The sequence below is a fragment of the Pelophylax lessonae genome (genome assembly GCF_965119305.1).
Source record: "Pelophylax lessonae genome assembly, chromosome: 3".
NCBI lineage: Eukaryota > Metazoa > Chordata > Amphibia > Anura > Ranidae > Pelophylax > Pelophylax lessonae.
The window spans coordinates 23,704,259-23,725,434 of NC_138770.1; the positions used below are offsets into that span (position 1 = coordinate 23,704,259).

A 21,176-nucleotide genomic window follows, 5' to 3' on the forward strand; every position below is an offset into this window, starting at 1 on the left:
TCACTTTTACGATCACAACATCCATCTTCACCTACCTGATGATGGTGAGGGATGGTGTGACCTTCCTGTGTGGAATCCCGGGAATACAGAGGACGGGGACATCTCTCTTGTGGGTTCCCATTACTGGATCCATCTGTAGGAAACACACACACTGACTGAATAAATTGTTTCTATGTGTTTATCAGATGATGGGATCTAGGTGGATCCTCCGTACTGCTCTCTCCTTTACAATAAAATCTCCTCTTACCCGGTGATGTGAGGGGCGGCTGATTCTCCATCATGACGTCCTTGTAGAGATCCTTGTGTCCTTCTAAATACTCCCACTCCTCCATGGAGAAATAGACAGTGACATCCTGACACCTTATAGGAACCTGACACACACAATGATACAGTCACCATCCAGACACATCCCTTGTCTGTTACTGGATAATGTCCCAGAATTCCCAGCACCGCCCACCACTCCTGTCAGAAGTTTTAATAAATAGTAAAATTAAATGACGCTCCCAGAATCCTCCTCACCAGTAAGGTCTGTATTTTTATAAAGCCCTACTTCAAGGACACCTCCCCCTCCAATGGCATAGGGAATTCTAACGTCATTACATAAAATACAGGATCAACAGTTCTGCTTTGGTTGCGAGGATGAAAAGAGTCTGCCCACATCCTAAGAGCACCAGAAAAAAGAGCCACATGGAGGTACATTGGGAGGAGGAGCTGTGAGGTCAGTGTGATGTCATAGAACTCTCTGACTTACCCCTTAAAGCCCCATACACACGCACTGACGCACCGTTCGGCCGTCTTTTGTCCGATGCTGTTTTGTTGGTTGAAAAGTGCTCAAGACTGCACACAAATTTTGTCGGCCAACAACAACCGACTGCAGAAGTGATGTCATGTGATGGTTAACTTTCCGTGTGTTTTTTCTTCTCTGAGCATGGCCAGTCTTGCTCATCTGCTTTTTGTCGGCCGAATTCTGTACTGACTGACGAACAATCGGCCGTTCTTTGTTGGCCAACAAAAATTTTAAAGCATGCACACCAGATTTTGTTTGGCCGAAAAAGTTGCAGTCGGTTGTCGAAAGCATCATACTAACAAGCCGACAATCGGCCGATCGGACGTTGGCCGAATATTTACAGCCGACAATCGGTACGTGTGTACGGGCCATAAGTCTTTCAGCTTTACTAAACCCTCACAGCCCCTCGAGCCCTCTACTTTCCACTGAGGCCTCAGAATTTTCCTCCCTCTGACACCAATGATGGAACATATTCTTCATGTAGGCTGGGGAATGTTTTCTTCCTTCTGACGTCACAGTGACTATGGAGGAAGAGGACGGACACGACCGGGGGTTACTGGGTGTAAATAGATAATAAGATCTTATTACCTCCTCTGCTGCCACTCCCAGCGATGTCTCCTCTCTACTTCCTCCCGACTCACCTCTCACCCAGAATTTCCTATTTATATCTGACATCACTTCCTGTCTGTATTCCATAGAGACTTCCTGTCTGTATTTCATAGAGACTTCCTGTCTGGGTAGAAGTAAGATCACCACCTTGTGGAGCTCAGAGGAACTGCAGCCCTGAGAAACATCTGGTAGTGTGAACACGGCCTTGTGCTGTGTGTGTGTATGTACTGTATATCCTTATAGATGGGTCATCTCCAATCCCACCAATGGCGAGAGAAATTTATTACTGCCTAGTCCAGCATTTCTCAGCCAGGGTTCCTCTAAAGCTATTGTGGTATCCACTTATTAGGAGAGTGATTGAGGTCTGGTGAGTGCACAATCTGAGTGTGAGCACCAAGAGAGCATGGGATTGGTGTTTGGGGAGTTTTGTAGTCCACTACACATGGCTTGCTGGAGCATATACTGAGATATGGAGGACGAAGCTCTGGAAGGTTTGGAGACATTTATTGGTGGTGATATAATAATTTATTGAAGTATAAAGGAGACGTTGGATGGACTTTTGGGTCTTGTCTCTGCCAGCTGGGGAAACAGCGAGTGGGAAAACAAGTTGTTGAGGATTTGAATAGTAAACTCCTTCATTGTTCCTGATCAGCTGGGGAAATATTGACTCCCAGACCTTCCTAGCCAGAAAACTGGTTGGAGGATTGGAATAGTAATCTCCTTCATTGTTCTCAGCTGGGAGTGTCGGGGGTTTCATTGACTTGTACCCAACTTCCCTTCCACAACAAACTCTTCTCTAGGAATCTATAAATTGGGGGATAGATTGTGTCTGTGACCCCAAAATTACCTGCACTGGGTTTTTTACTGACATTTTCTGTTTCCTAATCCATCGGATTGCACCTAAATGGGGTGGGTGCAGCCGTACTGGGTGAGAGGATGGCCAAAAAGTTAGAGGGGCTTTTAAACTAGGGAATGGGGGGGAGGGTACAGATGTAGAATTAGCCAGTGGAAAGCAAGTTTCAGAGGGCAGAAATGGGGGCATTAGCGGTAGGGTGTTCGGAGCCCCTATACCCAGGGTGGGTACGGGGAAAAATCAAGAGAGCAGCCTAAAAACATCAAAATTACGAGGTTTGTATACCAATGCCAGAAGCCTGGCCAACAAGATGGGAGAGCTGGAGCTGCTGATGTTTGAGGAGGACTTAGATTTTGTGGGGATAACTGAGACTTGGTTTGACAGCTCTCATGACTGGATGGCGACCATTCAGGGGTATTCCCTTTATCGCAGAGATAGAGAGGGTAAAAAAGGGGGAGGGGTATGTTTGTATATTAAGAACAGTATACAGGTAAATATGAGGGATGATATTAATAATGGAGCTATGGACGAGGCAGAATCCCTATGGGTAGAGCTTCAAAGGAAAGGCACGGTGGGGAAGGTAATATTGGGCGTATGCTATAGGCCCCCAAACCAGAGGGAGGAGGGGGAGGTGGACCTCATGTTACAGATAGGATTGGCAGCAAGGATGGGAAATGTCATTATAATGGGGGACTTTAATTATCCTGATATAGACTGGGCAGAAGGAACCGCGCATTCAGCCAAGGCTCGGCAGTTCCTAAATGTTTTGCAGGACAATTTCATGGGTCAGATGGTGAATGCACCGACAAGAAACAATGCGGTACTTGACCTACTGATTACCAACAATACAGACCTGCTCACGGATATAGAAATACGGGACAACTTAGGGAACAGTGACCATAGGTCAATTGGTTTCAGTATTAATTACAGTAATAGGAAACACAAGGGTAATATAAGGACACTGAATTTCAAAAGAGCCAATTTCCCTAAACTGCGCTCGCTGCTAGAAAATATCAAATGGGATAGAACCCTGGGAACAAAGAACACGGAGGAAAAATGGGAGTGCTTCAAGAGCATACTTAACAAGGGGGTGGGCCAGTGCATTCCACAGGGAAATAAATTTAAAAGAGCAAAACTAAACCCTGGGTGGCTAAACTCCAACATAAAAATGTATATTAGAGCTAAAGAAAAGGCCTTCAAAAAATACAAGACTGAGGGGTCATTGGCAGCATTTAAGCATTACAAAGAGTGTAATAAGAAATGTAAAGATGAAATCAGGGCGGCTAAAATGGAACACGAGAGACATATAGCGGAGGAGAGTAAAAAGAACCCCAAGAAATTCTTTAAGTATATAAACAGTAAGAAAGCGAGGCCAGAACACATTGGCCCCATAAAAGATGATAAAGGAAAAATGGCCACTGAGGACAGAGAAAAGGCGGAAGTGTTAAATAATTTCTTCTCTTCAGTCTTCACAAAGGAATCGGGGGGCTACACGAACCCCGCTTGTAAGGCCGAACTAAATAATACACCTCAGGAAGTGCCGCCATGGCTAACAGAGGATAGACTTAGAGCTAAATTAGAGAAACTTAACATAAATAAATCCCCGGGACCGGATGGCTTGCACCCAAGGGTTCTAAAGGAGCTCAGTCAGGTGATTGCCAGACCATTATTCTTGATCTTTAAGGATAGTTTACAGACAGGTATGGTGCCAGCTGATTGGAAAAAAGCCAACGTGGTACCAATATTTAAAAAGGGGCCGAGATATATCCCGGGTAACTATAGGCCGGTCAGCCTAACATCAGTAGTCTGCAAAATTTTGGAGGGGATGATAAGGGACCACATACAAGACTTTAGTAATGAAAACGGTATTATAAGTAGTAATCAGCATGGATTCATGAAAAATCGTTCATGCCAAACCAATCTATTAACCTTCTACGATGAAGTGAGCTGCCACTTAGATAAAGGTAAGCCTGTGGATGTGGTGTATCTGGACTTTGCAAAGGCCTTTGACACCGTTCCCCACAAACGCTTACTGTACAAACTAAGGAAGGTAGGTATGGACCATAAGGTGAGTACCTGGATAGAGAACTGGCTCCAGGGGAGAGTACAGAGGGTGGTGATTAATGGGGAGTACTCGGATTGGGCGGGTGTGGAAAGTGGGGTCCCCCAGGGTTCTGTCCTGGGACTAATCCTGTTTAATTTATTCATAAATGATCTAGAGGAGGGGATATCTAGTACAATCTCAGTATTTGCAGATGATACTAAATTAGGCATGCCAATATCTTCTATGCAGGATGTGGAAATCTTGCAAGCAGACCTGAACAAAATAACGGGGTGGGCAACTACATGGCAGATGAGATTTAATGTAGAAAAATGTAAAGTAATGCACTTGGGGGCCAGAAACCAGAAAGCAAGCTACTCACTAGGGGGGGAACCTCTGGGTGAGTCTAGGATGGAAAGGGACCTGGGGGTACTGGTAGACAACAGGCTTGGAAGTGGCATGCAATGCCAAGCCGCTGCAAGCAAAGCCAACAGAATACTGGGTTGTATAAAAAAGGGGATTCACTCCAGAAATAAAGAGATTATTCTCCCACTCTACAAGACTCTGGTCCGGCCACATCTGGAGTATGCTGTCCAGTTCTGGGCACCGGTCCTCAGGAAGGATGTGCTGGAACTGGAGAAAGTCCAGAGAAGGGCAACAAAAATAATTAGGGGAATGGAGGACATCAGCTATGAGGAAAGACTACAAGCACTGAACTTATTCTCTCTGGAGAAGAGACGATTGAGGGGGGATATGATATCAATGTACAAATACTGTACTGGCGACCCTAGCATAAGGAACAAACTATTTAGAGTAATGTCCCATACACACGTGCAGATTATCTGCAGACTTTTGTCTGCAGATTTACCTTTTCTATGTAGTGCAAGGGCCTGCCGGATTGCATACAAATTGAAAGTGTTTAGGTTTGACCTCATATTATATGGTTTTGGTAAATCTGCAGACAAAAGTCTGCAGATAATCTGCACGTGTGTATGGGGCATAAGGGAATACAATAAGACACGTGGCCACTCACTAAAACTAGAGGAAAGGCGGTTTAACCTTAAAGTGCGTAAGGGGTTCTTCACTGTAAGAGCGGTAAGGATGTGGAATTCTCTTCCGCAAGCAGTCGTATCAGCGGGGAGCATTGATAGTTTCAAAAAACTATTGGATGGACACCTTAAAGACCACAACATACAGGGGTATACAATGTACGGTTAAAAGCAAACACACACACATAGGTTGAACTGGATGGACTTGTGTCTTTTTTTCAGCCTCACTAACTATGTAACTATTGCGCTAATATCGTGTGACATAAAACATTGGAACTACCACCATTTTATTCTCTCATAGGGAAATGGGTGCTAATAGGCTGCAGGGGATCTACTGAGACACAGAAAGGGGAATGGGTGCTAATAGGCTGCAGGAGATCTGATAAGAAAAAAGGAGGGGGTTGAAATGAAGCAGATCTCCTGCAGCCTATTAGTATCTATTTCCTCTGCTGAGAATAAAATGGTGGTGGAATTATTTTTCCTTTATTTCATTTTATTTATCTTACTAAGTTGTGTGTTCATTTACCACCCGAACATTATACCCACCCAGCAGAACATTATACCCACCCAGCAGAACATTAAACCCACCCAGCAGAACATTAAACCCACCCACCAGAACATTATTCCCACCCACCAGAACATTATGACCACCCACCAGAACTCCACCAGACAAAGCATCACACTGCCTCCGCCGGCTTGTCTTCTTCCCATAATGCATCCTGGTGCCATCTCTTCGCCCACATCCCTTGCAGCCCCATACACAACAAACTGCAATGCCCATTTCTTTGCTTTAAAACAACAACAACTTCGGGGAAAACATGTTTACTTGCTGCCAAATATACCCCACCCACTTCCATATGACATTGTAATGAGATAATCTATATTATTCACTTCACCTGTCAGTGATCATAATGTTATGGCTGATCAGTGTACAGTACATACACACTACAATATGTGGATACATTCATCTATAAAGTGTTAGGTGCTCAAAATATATAAGGGGGGAAGGGGAATAGAAAGGATACGATAAGGGATAAGAAGGGTAATTTAGGGGATCGGCATATTGGTAGGATCTATATAATATGGTGTGTATATATATATATGTATGTATATGTACATGACATAGCATAAATATTGAATATTGTTCTTAGAGAAGCCGATACCCTATATATGTTTATAGTGAGGAAGACCGGGAAAAGGGGGGACAAAGGCAGGACTTTAAATGAGGTGTGCGGAGTCGGTGGTCACAATGAAAAAATGCAGTCATATGGAGATAAAGATTTTAATGTATACATATAGAAATTGCATATATAACAAAAACACATTGGTACAAATTGCATCAACACTACATGTGTAAAATGGCACAATCCCAGAGTAATGAAAAACATCCTAAATACCAGATCATGACTCATGGAATACACAATGAGAAAAGTAGATCATTGATAAAAACACATATAAAAGATAACATGTTAATATTGGTAAGGAGTGCATCCATGATAGGCTCAACGCGTTTCGTGGATACATTACATTCCACTCGTCAGGAGCCAAGTGCACCCCAAATCATCGTTTCAAGGGAAGGTCATTTCAAACAGAGTGTTGTGGATGGGTACTCCCAAAGGGTCAAAGAAGTCTGTTCCGGGAGCTGTAGGGGCCCAGACTGGGGCCAAGGGCATACCACATAGGCATTCCATAGTGTCATGAAGGTGACAAAAGATGTTTAAGAGATGATATCAAGGTATTGATCTCCAAGGATATCTATGGGTAAGGATATTAGATTACTATAAAAAAGGTTTTCACTGTGAATACAGTGACAAATATGAAGTAATAAAATTGGTAAGGAGTAAATCTAGAGGTAAGTATAAATACCTAGATGGATTGAGTTAATCGAAGGAGATAGACTGGATCATCTGAAAAACTTCAGGAATGCTGAAAAAGGAAGAACCGGTAGATAAGAAATAAGAAAATTGGTTAAAGACCACACCCAGCGAGAATGTTAAGTGAGTGAGGGTGACTGAGTTGAGTGAAGTGCAAAATAAGGGGGCAAAAGTGAGGGGGTGAATAAAGGTGAAAAATTAGGGAATGAAGAGGAAAAGTGCCCCAATGCTAAGTGATGATCAAAGAAAAGGGGAGACCAAAAGTGAGAAATGAAGGAATAAAGTGTTGACTGTAGTCCAGACCACCAAGGGCAGTGATAGGGAATGTAAAGGACCAAGGTGCTCAAAAAAGCGTCAGAGGACAAGTGGGGTGACAATAGGGAATGCTAAGGGAAATACCTGAGGATGGCCACAGCAAGGGGCTCCTAGCGTCACGTCCGCGCTCAAAAGTGGAGGAGGTGTTGTCACGTCCGGGGTCAAGTGCCATCCCGGATCGAGACACACGCCACCTCCCTATATATGAGCGCGAGAGTGGAATCACATGACGGTGCGAGGACGCTGTCAATGGACGTCACACGCACAGCATGGATGACGTGGCGCCGAGGCGCAGCGGGGAGTCGCCCACACTCCTGCGCCCAATCAGAAGACGGGCAGAAGGGGAGGAGGGAGGCCGCCGAAGCGTCTCGCAGTTCCCGGAAGTGAACAACAGACCATGGGATGTGTCCAACCATGTAATAACAATCTACATGATACGAATGTAATACTGCCCATGACAGAAGGGACATGATGGAAATGAATATGTATTAATATGTTGTATTGCCAAAAATAGTAGTAGCAAGCCCAAAAAAAGGGGGGGGGGGCCTGCATACGGACCAACCGTAAAACAACCGCACACCTCCATCCCTATGAATATTCAAAATAACAAGACACAGGACAAACAGAGACGAAACAGACAAAAGGACAAAGGACAGTTGGGACTTTAAATGAGGCGGTGCCTGCCCAAGGCTAGACGCCTCCATCCCTATTAAGTATATAAGGGGGGAAGGGGAATAGAAAGGATACGAAAAGGGATAAGAAGGGTAATTTAGGGGATCGGCATATTGGTAGGATCTATATAATATGGTATAAATATAAAATAATCAAAATAATATTCTCTACAGATCTACTGCTTCCACTTCACACCCACTTCATTCATATCATAATAGTTGCAGCTATATTAAATAAACTAAAAACCTGTGAAAATTCATGTAATCTTACAATAATTTGTGCTCAACATAGTGTTCTCTGCATGTCCACTGCTTCCACTTTGTAACTACTTCAATAAATTTATTTTGCTAAATTAAATCCACAAATGAATGAAAAGTTGATAAGGTGTGAAAGTTCTCCGTGCTCCAAACTGTGCCAGCTGTAGTGTAGCCATGCCTTCTTCCACCTCTTACACGCGTGATGGTGAGGGCGCCCCCTTAGTAGTGCTTCCCCACTCCCCAGAGCAATATGACTCCCAGCTTTTCAGCTACCAGAGTCACAAACATCCTTCACACTCTCCTCACCTCAGATGGCAAAGGAACTGGATCCTCCTCGCTCACTCCTGCAAGTCTGCTGCGCTTTCTGTCAGTCTCCTTCCTAGACTTGGCTTCCTCCTCCGACCGCTGTTCCAGCAGGAGCTCCGCCTCTTCATACACACTCAGGGAGGAGAGAAAGGGGAAGGATATACAATACATACACACACAGCACAAGGCCGTGTTCACACTACCAGGCGGTTCTCAGGGCTGCAGTTCCACAAGGAGGTGATCTCACTTCTACCCAGACAGGAAGTCTCTATGGAATACAGACAGGAAGTGATGTCAGGTACAGACAGGAAGTTCTGGGTGAGAGGTGAGACGGGAGGAAGTTGAGAGGAGACGTTGCTGGAAGAGGCAGCAGAGGAGGTAATAAGATCTTATTTTCTATTTACACCCAGTAACCTCCCGTCATGTCCGTCCTCTTCCTCCATAGTCACTGTGATGTCTTTTATCTCCAGCAGATGATGATAGACACATATATAGTGTGGAAACCTAGATTAACCCCTTCAGGGTTAGAACATTTCCCCACTTTTGGGGCCGGAACATTCTCTTCATTTTGGAGATAAATTCTAGTAATATGTTCCTCTAAACAAACAGCACTGATAATAAATAGACAAGACAATGACCATCCTGACTAGAGATGGGCTCGGGCGTGTTCGAGTTCACATGTGCTCGATCCCGCCAGGAAGCCGACACTGCACTCCTCTAATCACAGACAGTGAGACATTTCCCGATCCGCAGGTGCACGGATCAGTAAATGTCTCACTGCCTGTGATTAGTGGACTGCAGTGTCGGCTTCCTGGCGGTAAGGGTACGTGCGAACTCGAACACGCCCAAACCCATCTCTAATCCTGACCATACATGGCCTACAAAGGGCAATTGTTACACAACACAGGCAGCAAATGGGCAATCATTACAATATGCAGCCAACAAAATGATGGAGCATAGGGGTCAGGAGTATGGAGCATAGAGCCCCTTACATTGCTGGTCAGGAGGAAGAAAACATTCCCCAGCCTGAAATGAAGAATATGTTCCATTATTGGTGTCAGAGGGAGGAAAATAGTGAGGGCTCTGAGGGAAGTATAGGAGCTGAGGGGATCTGAGGGTTTATTAAAGCTGGAAGACTTTAGGGGCCTCTGTATATATGTAGGTATATACCTCTGTATGTAATGTATCTGAAGGACTGAAGTCTGAAGGACTCTGAGAACCTTGAGGGGGTAGTCAAGCTTCAGAGCTCTGAGGGAATAGGGGGCTGGGGGGCTCAGGGGACTCTGAGGAACAGAGGGGGGTCTATGATTGTCCTCCCACCCCACCTGCACTTATTTTTCAGACCTTACAGAACTGGCAATCTTAAAGCGGAGTTCCACCCTGAAATTTTATTTTTTTTTTAATACCCCCGGGACAGTCAGGGCTAGTGCATTCCACAATGGCTAGCCTCTGATCTGTCCCGGGTTGCACTTACCTGTTAAGACAAATACTTACCTTGCAAACGTCTTGTCCAGCGCTGCCATCTCAGATGTGGGCAGCTTAAAGCCAGCGAGATCCTCTTCGGCGTCTTCTTCCGCCTTCTTTGGTCCCACGATGCTCTGCGCCGGCCCCGACGTCACTTCCGGGTTGCGCGCGTCATCCCTCTTCAGCTTCTGGGCATGCCCAAAAGCTGTTTAGAAGGGGATGACGCGCGCGACCCGGAACTGACGTCGGGGCCGGTGCAGGCGCAATGATTCCTGGGAGCTATGACGTCCAGCTCCCAGGAATCATTGCAGAGCCAGGAAGTGACGACGGGCCGCGGCCGAGGAAGGAGGAAGTAAGGTAAGTATTTTTTCTTCGCTACGAGGTAAGTAAAAAAAAAAAAAATATGCGATTATCCATTTCTTTTTCAGGTGACCCGGAGCGAGAAGATGGAGGTAAGTATAAAAATAGGGTGGAACTCCACTTTAACCATCTTATTGTCCCACTGGTCACGTGATTTGTTCTGGAATATGATGTAAGATGAAGAAGGGAATTCATTCATTTTTTGGTGAGCACTTGTTCTTAGAGGAGTTCTGTTTCAGCTGCAAACCAGCTCAGAAACCAAACAAACCCAACAGAGAAAAGGGAAATTCTGATCTGGCAGGCTAAGAGGGTCCAAGGTCCTCCCAAGATGTAACAAATCCAAAACAGTCCAGATTAAGGCCTCTTGCACACGATACTCCTGTTTGAACATCTCGCAGCTTGAAAAAGCTCAGTACAGCTTTTTCTTTTTTTCTCTGAGCTAAAATAAAGCCCATTAATTGTAATGTGCCTGTGCACACAGGTGTGTAAACAAGCGCTGTGCATTCTTCAGTAAAAACGAAATAGAAAAATCTGCATTTTTGGTCAGTATTTTAAGCCTTCATGCACGCAAATACACACCAATACGCTTGAATACACGCAAATACATAAAAAAAAAGTCTGGAAATAGTAGATGCTCAAACAGGAGTATTGTGTGCAAGAGGCCTTGATGGGCTGTATTTTAGCAAAAAAAATAAAAAATCTGTACTGAGCATTTTCTAGCTACAGTGTGCAAGAGGCCTAAATGTATTCTCATGGGGACAGAAGTTCTTAAATGTACAGCAACTCTCCTATTACTGCCCCTTACATCCACATATTATTATGACCAATACCATCCAAATAATTCTTACCTTCATTTCCCAAAGTTATCCATCTACAAGGAGACCTGTATAGATCAAATGATGGCACCAATGAGGATGGAGGAGGACCGGAGTCACATGACTGAGAAGATACTAGAACTCACCCTGGAGATCATCTACCTGCTGACTGGAGAGGTGAGGAGGATTCTGGGAAGTCACATGATACCATTCTTATCTCTAATAATAATACACAGACCTGACCAGAGAGGCGAGGAGGATTCTGGGATTCTAACATGATTTTCCTATTGGTTCTTCAATACAGAGATTTTCTCCTCTGAAGTCAGGAGATCATATGACCATCACAGTGCCTCCATGTGACTCCCTAAAACCTGAGAGACACAACATGCAGAAGATTCTAGAAGTCACCAAAAAGATGATGGAGCTGCTGACAGGAGAGGTGAGCGGTGCTGGGAATTCTGAGACATTAGAAATACGGGGCAAAAATTTGGCAAGAAATATGGGGCTACTTAGGAAACAGTGACCATAGGTCAATTAGTTTCACTATTAATCATAGTAATCGGAAACACAAGGGTAATATAAGAACACTCAATTTCAAAAGAGGCAATTTCCCAAAACTGCGCTCTCTGCTAGAAAATATCAAATGGGATAGAACCCTGGAAACAAAGAACACGGAGGAAAAATCGGAGTGCTTCAAGAGCATACTAAACAAAGGGATTGGCCAGTGCATTCCAAAGGGAAATACATTTAAAAGAGCAAAACTAAACCCTGTGTGGCTAAACTCCAACATAAAAATGCATATTAATACTAAAGGAAAGGCCTTCAAAAAATACAAGGCTGAGGGGTCATTGGCAGCATTCAAGCATTACAAAGAGTGTAATTAAAAAATGTAAAGACGAAATCAAGGCAGCTAAAATAGAACACGAGAGACATATAGCGGAGGAGAGTAAAAAGAACCCCAAAAAATTATTTAAGTATATAAACAGTAAGAAAGCGAGGCCAGAACACATTGGCCCCATAAAAGACAACAAGGGAGATTTGGCCACAGAGGACAGAGAAGAGGCGGAAATGTTAAATAATTTCTTCTCTTCAGTCTTCACAAAAGAATTGGGGGGCTACACTAACCCAGCTTGTAAGGCCAAACTAAACAACACACCTCAGGAAATACCGCCATGGCTAACAGAAGATAGACTTAGAGCTAAACTAGAGAAACTTAACCGGTTGCCGACCGTTCCCGAACAAGTCCGTGCATGTGACCGACGGACTCGATGTCCGCCGGTCACTTGCGATCGTCCGCCATGAAGGGAGAAAGGCAGGCGGCTAATGTAAACAAAGCCGCCTGTCATTCTGCCCTGTGTAAAAATGGAGATCATACGGTTCTACTATGTATGTAGGACAGTTGATCTCTGTTCTTACACCAGTAGCCATGTCCAATCACAGTTAGAAGCACGCCCCTAGGGACACACTTAACCCCTCCTTCCCCAATAAAATTAACCCCTTCCCTGCCAGTGTCATTTTTACAGTAACAGTGCATATGTATAGCACTGATTACTGTAGTAATGTCCCTGGTACCCCCAAAAGTGTCAAAAATGTCAGTCAAGGGTCCGATCTGTCCACCGCAATGTCTCAGTCCCGCAAAAAAAATCGCAGATCGCCGCCATTACTCGTTAAAGAAAAAAAACAACAAAAATTACAAAAATCTTTCCCTTAGTCAGTAAACGCAATAACTTTTGCGCAAACCAATCAAAATATGCCTATTGTGATTTTTTTTTACCAAACATAGGTAGCAGAAAACAAATTGGCCTAAAATGTTAAAAAATTTAGATTTTTACATTTTTTTGAGGGGGAATTTCATATAAAAAAATGTGAAATATATTGTTATTTTTGCGAAATTGTCGCTCTTTTTTTGTTTATAGCGCATGATCAGAAAATCGCACAGGTGATCAAATACCACCAAAAGAAAGCTCTGTTTGTGGGAAAAAAAGGACGCCAAATTTGTTTAGGTACAGCGTCGCATGACCGCTCAATTGTCCGTTAAAGTCACGCAGTGCCGAATCGCAAAATAGGCCCTGGTCAGGAAGGGGGTAAAATCTTCTGGGGCTTAAGTGGTTAACATAAATAAATCACCGGGACCGGATGGCTTGCACCCAAGGTTCTTAAAGAGCTCAGCCAGGTGATTGCCAGACCATTATTCTTGATCTTTAAGGATAGTTTATAGATGGGTATGGTGCCAGCTGACTGGAAAAAAGCCAACGTGGTACCAATATTTAAAAAGGGGTCGAGATATATCCCGGGTAACTATAGACCGGTCAGCCTAACATCAGTAGTCTGCAAGATTTTGGAGGGGTTGATAAGGGACAACATACAAGACTTTAGTAATGAAAACGGTATTATTAGTAGTAATCAGCATGGATTCATGAAAAATTGTTCATGCCAAACCAATCTATTAACCTTCTACGATGAAGTGAGCTGCCACCTAGATAAAGGAAAGCCTGTGAATGTGGTGTATCTGGACTTCGCAAAGGCCTTTGACACCGTTCCCCACAAACGCTTATTGTTCAAACTAAGGAAGGTAGGTATGGACCATAAGGTGAGTACCTGGATAGAGAACTGGCTCCAGGGGAGGTTGCAAAGGGTGGTGATTAATGGGGAGTACTCAGATTGGGCGGGTGTGAAAAGTGGGGTCCCCCAGGGTTCTGTCCTGCGGCCAAATCCTGTTTAATTTATTCATAAATGTTCTAGAGGAGGGGATATCTAGTACAATCTCAGTATTTGCGGATGATACTAAACTAAGCATGCCAATATCTTCTGGGCAGGATGTGGAAACCTTACAAGCAGACCTGAACAAAATAATGGGGTGGGCAACTACATGGCAGATGAGGTTTAATGTTGAAAAATGTAAAGTAATGCACCTGGGTGCCAGAAACCAGAAAGCAAGCTACTCACTAGGGGGGGAACCTCTGGGTGAGTCTAGGATGGAAAATGACCTGGGGGTACTGGTAGACAACAGGCTTGGCAGTGGCATGCAATGCCAAGCCGCTGCAAGCAAAGCCAACAGAATACTGAGATGTATAAAAAAGGGAATTCACTCCAGAAATAAAGAGATTATTCTCCCTCTCTACAAGACTCTGGTCCGGCCACATCTGGAGTATGCTGTCCAGTTCTGGGCACCGGTCCTCAGGAAGGATGTGCTGGAACTGGAAAGAGTCCAGAGAAGGGCAACAAAAATAATTAGGGGAATGGAGGACATCAGCTATGAGGAAAGACTATAAGCATTGAACCTATTCTCTCTGGAGAAGAGACGATTGAGGGGGGATATGATATCAATGTACAAATACTGTACTGGCGACCCTAGCATAAGGAACAAACTATTCAGAGAGAGGAGATACAATAAGACACGTGGCCACTCACTAAAACTAGAGGAAAGGCGGTTTAACCTTAAAATACGTAAGGGGTTCTTTACTGTTAGTTCTTTACTGTCAGTAAGGATGTGGAATTCTCTTCCGCAAACAGTCGTATCAGCAGGGAGCATTGATAGTTTCAAAAGTTTATTAGATGGGCACCTTAAAGACCACAACATACAGGGGTATACAATGTACAACATACAGGGGTATACAATGTACAACATACAGGGGTATACAATGTACAACATACAGGGGTATACAATGTACGGTTAACAGCAAACACACACACACATCATAGGTTGAACTGGATGGACTGATGTCTTTTTTCAACCTCACTTACTATTATCCAGTAACAGACAAGGGATGTGTCTGGATGGTGACTGTATCATTGTGTGTGTCAGGTTCCTATAAGGTGTCAGGATGTCACTGTCTATTTCTCCATGTAGGAGTGGGAATATTTAGAAGGACACAAGGATCTCTACAAGGACGTCATGATGGAGAATCAGCCGCCCCTCACATCACCGGGTAAGAGGAGACTTTATTGTAAAGGAGAGAGCAGTACAGAGGGTCCACCTAGATCCCCCATCATCTGATAAACACATAGAAACAATGTATTCAGTCAGTGTGTGTGTTTCCTACAGATGGATCCAGTAATGGGAACCCACCAGAGAGATGTCCCCGTCCTCTGTATTCCCGGGATTCCACACAGGAAGGTCACACCATCCCTCACCATCATCAGGTAGATGAGGAACAATCACTGATAGTATCATTAGGATCTGTACATTATCTGCATTGTTACCATTGATGTCATTTTTATTATATATTCAGAGTGGAAACCTCGGGGATTATAATATTGTTTTTAAAGAAGAGTATAAAGAGGAGGATGAGGAGTATGGAGTGATGGAGGAGTTTTCAGAAGGACACAAGGATATGATGGAGCCACCTAATACCAGGAACCCACCAGAGCGATGTCCCCGTCCTCTGTATTCCCGGGATTCCACACAGGAAGATCACACCATCCCCCACTGTTATAAGGTTGGTGGGACGGAGCATCTAGAGCATGGACTTATTGAAGTGATATTTTTAAATGTGATGTCACAATATTTAAGTTTATGTTTTACAGATGACCTCTTCTATTATTTTCTTGATTTAGAGTGGAGATCCAATCGATATAGAATTTGAGGTTAAAGCAGAAGAAGAAGAGAGGTATGTGAGGGATGATCAGCAGTCTATGGAGGAGGATGGAATAACGGGGACATTTATAGAGGAGGACACTCCTACAGAGATCAGCACAGGTGGGTCATTTATAGGGATATTCGGATCGGATATCGGCCCCGATACTGGCAAAATAGCTGGATCAGGGATCGGTAAAATTTAGCGGGCCGATCCGGGGCGTCACTACTATGTTGCATGTTAATGCTATTCTCCAGGCTTCTGACCCTCCCTTAATCCCTTCAATTGGAGAAAAAAAATCTTTTACTCATCTAATTCTACAGTTGCAGGCATTCTTCTTCTGTTTATGGGGGGGGGGGGTTCGTCTTTCTTTCGGTATTCACATCACTGGCTGTGTGATGTGGACATTTCCTATTGGATGTCCAGCAGCAGGATTTAGAAGAGTGAGATCAGCGAAAGGGGGTGGCACTGGCATATCTGCAGTGCTAAATTTACCGTTTAGTAAGTTTTGTTATAAGGTATCTGCCAATCCCGATCCGGAAGTATTATTTTGTTATATTATTCACAAAATGAATCAGCGCTAATGGAATGAAATCTCAAAGGTTCTAGGAGAGCTGACTTTGCATCATGCTATAAAAATCCTGAATAAAACGTAAAATAAAAACAATAGGACTTGGACTTGCGTTATCACTGGTGAAACATATCAGACCAAAACACTCTCTTCAACAATTCGGGTAAAATATATAAAATCAACCAAAATATCGCATCATCTGGTCAAAGTCGCAAAATCAAGCATATATCTGTCTTCAATCTCAGAATCTAAAACCGATAATCATAAAAACAGCCAAACTAGCACAACATGCGATCAACATCACAAAGAAACATGTGTGTGTCTGCCTTCAATCCAAAAGCCAAATGATCGCTGAACACATCCAAAAAACAAATGGTATCAGAAGATGATGAATAAATTAGATGAATAAATTATGTATGAGTGATGAATCCACGTGTTCCAATATTAATCTAAGTGTATAAACTAATGTATAAAATCTATATATAAAAATCATACAATATTAAAATAAATAGATATCTGTAAAAAACAAAAATTCAATAGTTTAAATTTAGAAGTGCAAATAAGTGTTGAAAGTCCGTGATAGTGAAATTTTATCTCTCAATAAGGATAAATTAATAATGAATAAATAAATAGATGATAAATAAATATATATAAATAAAGTCCTTGTGCAATAATTGATGTGAAAAAAAGGGGATAATAACCGTGCTAAAGGTGATAAAGAAATAAGTGAAGCAGCGACTTCAAGTGTGACCACACCCTCAAATCAATATAAATACAATAAGTCGCGCTAAAATGATATAGAACAAAATAAATGTCCAACAAGCAAAATGTCCCAAATTGTGAACGTGAATGAAGAAATAATGTTGAAAATCTTGATCAGCACACAAAGCAATCTAAAGTCCTTTAGGAAATGTGCTTAGCAGACAGGCACTTAAAAATTGCGAAATTCATATGCCAAGGTGACTTGATTGCGTGGAGTTTCATCCAAGGAGACGTTATCAAAGGTTTTGATAACGTCTCCTTGGACGAAACGCCGTTAGGTCACGGCGTGCTGACGTCATCCCCGGAAGCGCATTGAGGGAGCGGATGTGCTTTGCCGTCCGGCCGGCGGCTCCACATTCCTTCGTGTTTTTATCTACTATCACTTGTAAGTGTTTTTCTTTTAATAATAAATAGTTTTTGAAGATTTTAAACTATTGGCGCCTTTCTCTTTGTCCGGGCTGGTCTGGTTCCATCCATTGGCAATACCCTGGTCCCTGAGATTTTATATTGGCTACATCCACTGGCATCATTCTGGTCCCTGAGTTTGTCTGCTTATACGTCGGGGGAGCGCATAGAGCAACTACATCTTGTGCATCATAATTTGTGGTCTGGTAAGAGGCTTATGGTGTCCTTGGGTGTCACGTTGGTGATTAGATGTACTCGGATTATATCTGAATTCTGCTGATCATATATCTTAATCTGGTAAGAGGCTTTACGTTCGGTGGTGGTTCTTCCTCCTTTCTCATCACTGGGATAGATATCTATGTTTGTGATATATTTTTCTGGTAAGCAGCTTCACAATTGGTGACGGATACTCACACTTTATGTGGTGGAATTGTTTTTGGATTATTTTCAACACTTATTGTACGGTATCACGCTATGTAGTATTCTTCTTTTTTATATGATTTATGACACTTTCACATCGAGTATTCAATGCTGAAACTCCACGCAATCAAGTCACCTAGGCATATGAATTTCGCAATTTTTAAGTGCCTGTCTGGTAAGCACATTTCCTAAGGGACTTTAGATTGCTTTGTGTGCTGATCAAGATTTTCAACATTATTTCTTCATTCACGTTCACAATTTGGGACATTTTGCTTGTTGGGCAATAATTGATGTGACTGTTAGCGATCAAATAAAGTCCATGGTGCTCAAATAAATAAAGTGACAATTGGTGATTTCTCTTTAAAACAATTTGGTGAAGTTCCAGTGATGTGATCCGAAGTGAGCAGAAATCATTTAGGTGCAATGGCCGCTCACCTCATTGCACCATTACAGGCGCTTTTTGCTGGTATATGACCCTGGAATAGGGATGCTGGATTTCCTTAATAGGCTTGTAGTTATGCTGGTGTCCACTATTATAGATATCGATGAACACTGACTTCCACTGCTTCCTCAATATCAGCCTTTCACAATGAATGCTCCAATGCTCCCCGTGTACTCAAAGAAATATATTGATATCCATAGTGAAGTATGTCATAAAATCAATATTTATTCAAAAAACATAGAACACTCACATTTAAAATGACGATAACAGGCAGCCGCACTAATGCGGTAATAATCTTCTGGGTACTTCCGGCTACGGCCGTCACGGATCCCTTGATAAAGTCACATGGTTTGTGACCCAGAGGATTATTACCACATTAGTGCGGCTGCCTGTTATCGTCATTTTAAATGTGAGTGTTCTATGTTTTTTGAATAAATATTGATTTTATGACATACTTCACTATGGATATCAATGCATTCATTGTGAAAGGCTGATATTGAGGAAGCAGTGGAAGTCAGTAGTCATCGATATCTATAATAGTGGACACCAGCATAACTACAAGTCTATGAAGGAAATCCAGCATCCCTATTCCAGGGTCATATACCAGCACAAAGCGCCTGTAATGGTGCAATGAGGTGAGCGGCCATTGCACCTAAATGATTTCTGCTCACTTCGGATCACATCACTGGAACTTCACCAAATTGTTTTAAAGAGAAATCACCAATTGTCACTTTATTTATTTGAGCACCGTGAACTTTATTTGATCACTAACAGTCACATCAATTATTACACAAGGACTTTATTTATATATATTTATTTATCATCTATTTATTTATTCATTATTAATTTATCCTTATTGAGAGATAAAATTTCACTATCACGGACTTTCAACACTTATCTGCACTTCTAAATTTAAACTATTGAATTTTTGTTTTTTTACAGATATCTATTTTTTTTAATATTGTATGATTTTTATATATAGATTTTATACATTAGTTTATACGCTTAGATTAATATTGGAACACGTGGATTCATCACTCATACATCATTTATTCATCTAATTTATTCATCATCTTCTGATACCATTTGTTTTTTGGATGTGTTCATTGATCATTTGGCTTTTGGATTGAAGGCAGACACACACATGTTTCTTTGCGATGTTGATCGCATGTTGTGCTAGTTTGGCTGTTTTTATGATTATCGGTTTTAGATTCTGAGATTGAAGACAGATATATGCTTGATTTTACGACTTTGACCACATGACGCGATATTTTGGTTGATTTTATATATTTTACCCGAATTGTTGAAGAGAGTGTTTTGGTCTGATATGTTTCAGGCCCACCAGTGATAACGCAAGTCCAAGTCCTATTGTTTTTATTTTACGTTTTATTCAGGATTTTTATAGCATGATGCAAAGTCAGCTCTCCTAGAACCTTTGAGATTTCATTCCATTAGCGCTGATTCATTTTGTGCATAATATTTCTGTCAGTATTTGGTGAAAATACCAGTATTGGCTGCTGATGGTGTAGGACTTTGTCCTAATCTCATATCTACCATTTAAATGGAGATTTACCATTCATAATACACCAATAGCTCATCCGGAGTCCCTCTCATTCTGATACCTAAGTGGCAGCGCATATATCACCTTTTTCTTTTCTATATTATTTTGTTATAAGCTCACAAAACAGTACTTCCGGATCGGTATCAGGATCAGCGGTTTCACAAAGCCAAAGATCGGGATCGGGACCAGAAAAGTCGGATCGATGCATCACTAGTCATTAACACTAAATACATTCTTCCATACATACTGCTCACTGATTGGTCCAGAGTAGGACGGGGACTGGGTGATATCAGCCTGTAATCCCCTGGTCACTTTCCTGAGCTGTGTTCCCCGTCCTGTATTCCTGTATTTCTTTCGGATAATCTTCCTTCTCTGTGCTGCAGACACAATTTATGTCTCTAGACTGGATTTATGGAGATTCTGGGGTTCAGCTGGCAGCAAAATGTTAATTTTCACCAGAAGAGTTACTAGATCTAGGCACCTGGGGTCAGAGTCGGGACAAGGGGTGGGCAGGAGGGGGCGGCTGCCCTGGGCAATGTGGTATCATGCGAGGTGGGGGGGGGCACCTCAAGGAAATTGAGGGGGGAAGGGGTCTGTGTTGGGAGGAGGAATTTAAGGAGCAGCAGGGGCTAAGAATTGTTATAGGAAGGGAAATTTGGGTGTGTGCTAAAAGTGGTGATTCATGGGTGATTTGTGTTGGGAGGGGGTGGGAGAAGGGGATTTGTGCTAGGAGGGTACATTTTGGGGGGTTTGTACTAGAATAGGTGATATGGTAAAGGGGGGGGGGGATTTGTACTAAGGGGAGAATATCTTTTTTGGGGGGGGGGCGGGATTTGTGCTAGTAGGGATGTGCGGGCTAATCATGCAGATTAGTGCCCAATGTTTTTTTTTTTGGGGGGTGGGGAGATTTTTGCTGACACATAATGCTCATACATATTGGGGGGGCGCAGTTTGACATGTTCGCCCTGGGATATAGGTGACCTTCTACCGGCACTGCCTGGGATATGTGCTTTAGATTTCCTTCCCCATGCCCAGG

The 21,176-nt window shown here is 42.8% G+C and overlaps 2 protein-coding genes across 2 annotated transcripts in view; one reads left to right on the top strand and one right to left on the bottom strand.

Annotated features, from left to right (window-relative positions):
• Positions 1-21,176, top strand: part of LOC309550695 (uncharacterized protein) — a gene marked incomplete at its 3' end in the record, with an annotated part of 321,308 nt that overhangs the window by 256,043 nt on the left and 44,089 nt on the right.
• LOC309549796 (uncharacterized protein) overlaps positions 1-21,176 on the bottom strand; it is a gene marked incomplete at its 3' end in the record, with an annotated part of 90,645 nt that overhangs the window by 5,156 nt on the left and 64,313 nt on the right. The gene's annotated exons all lie outside the window — the stretch shown is intronic.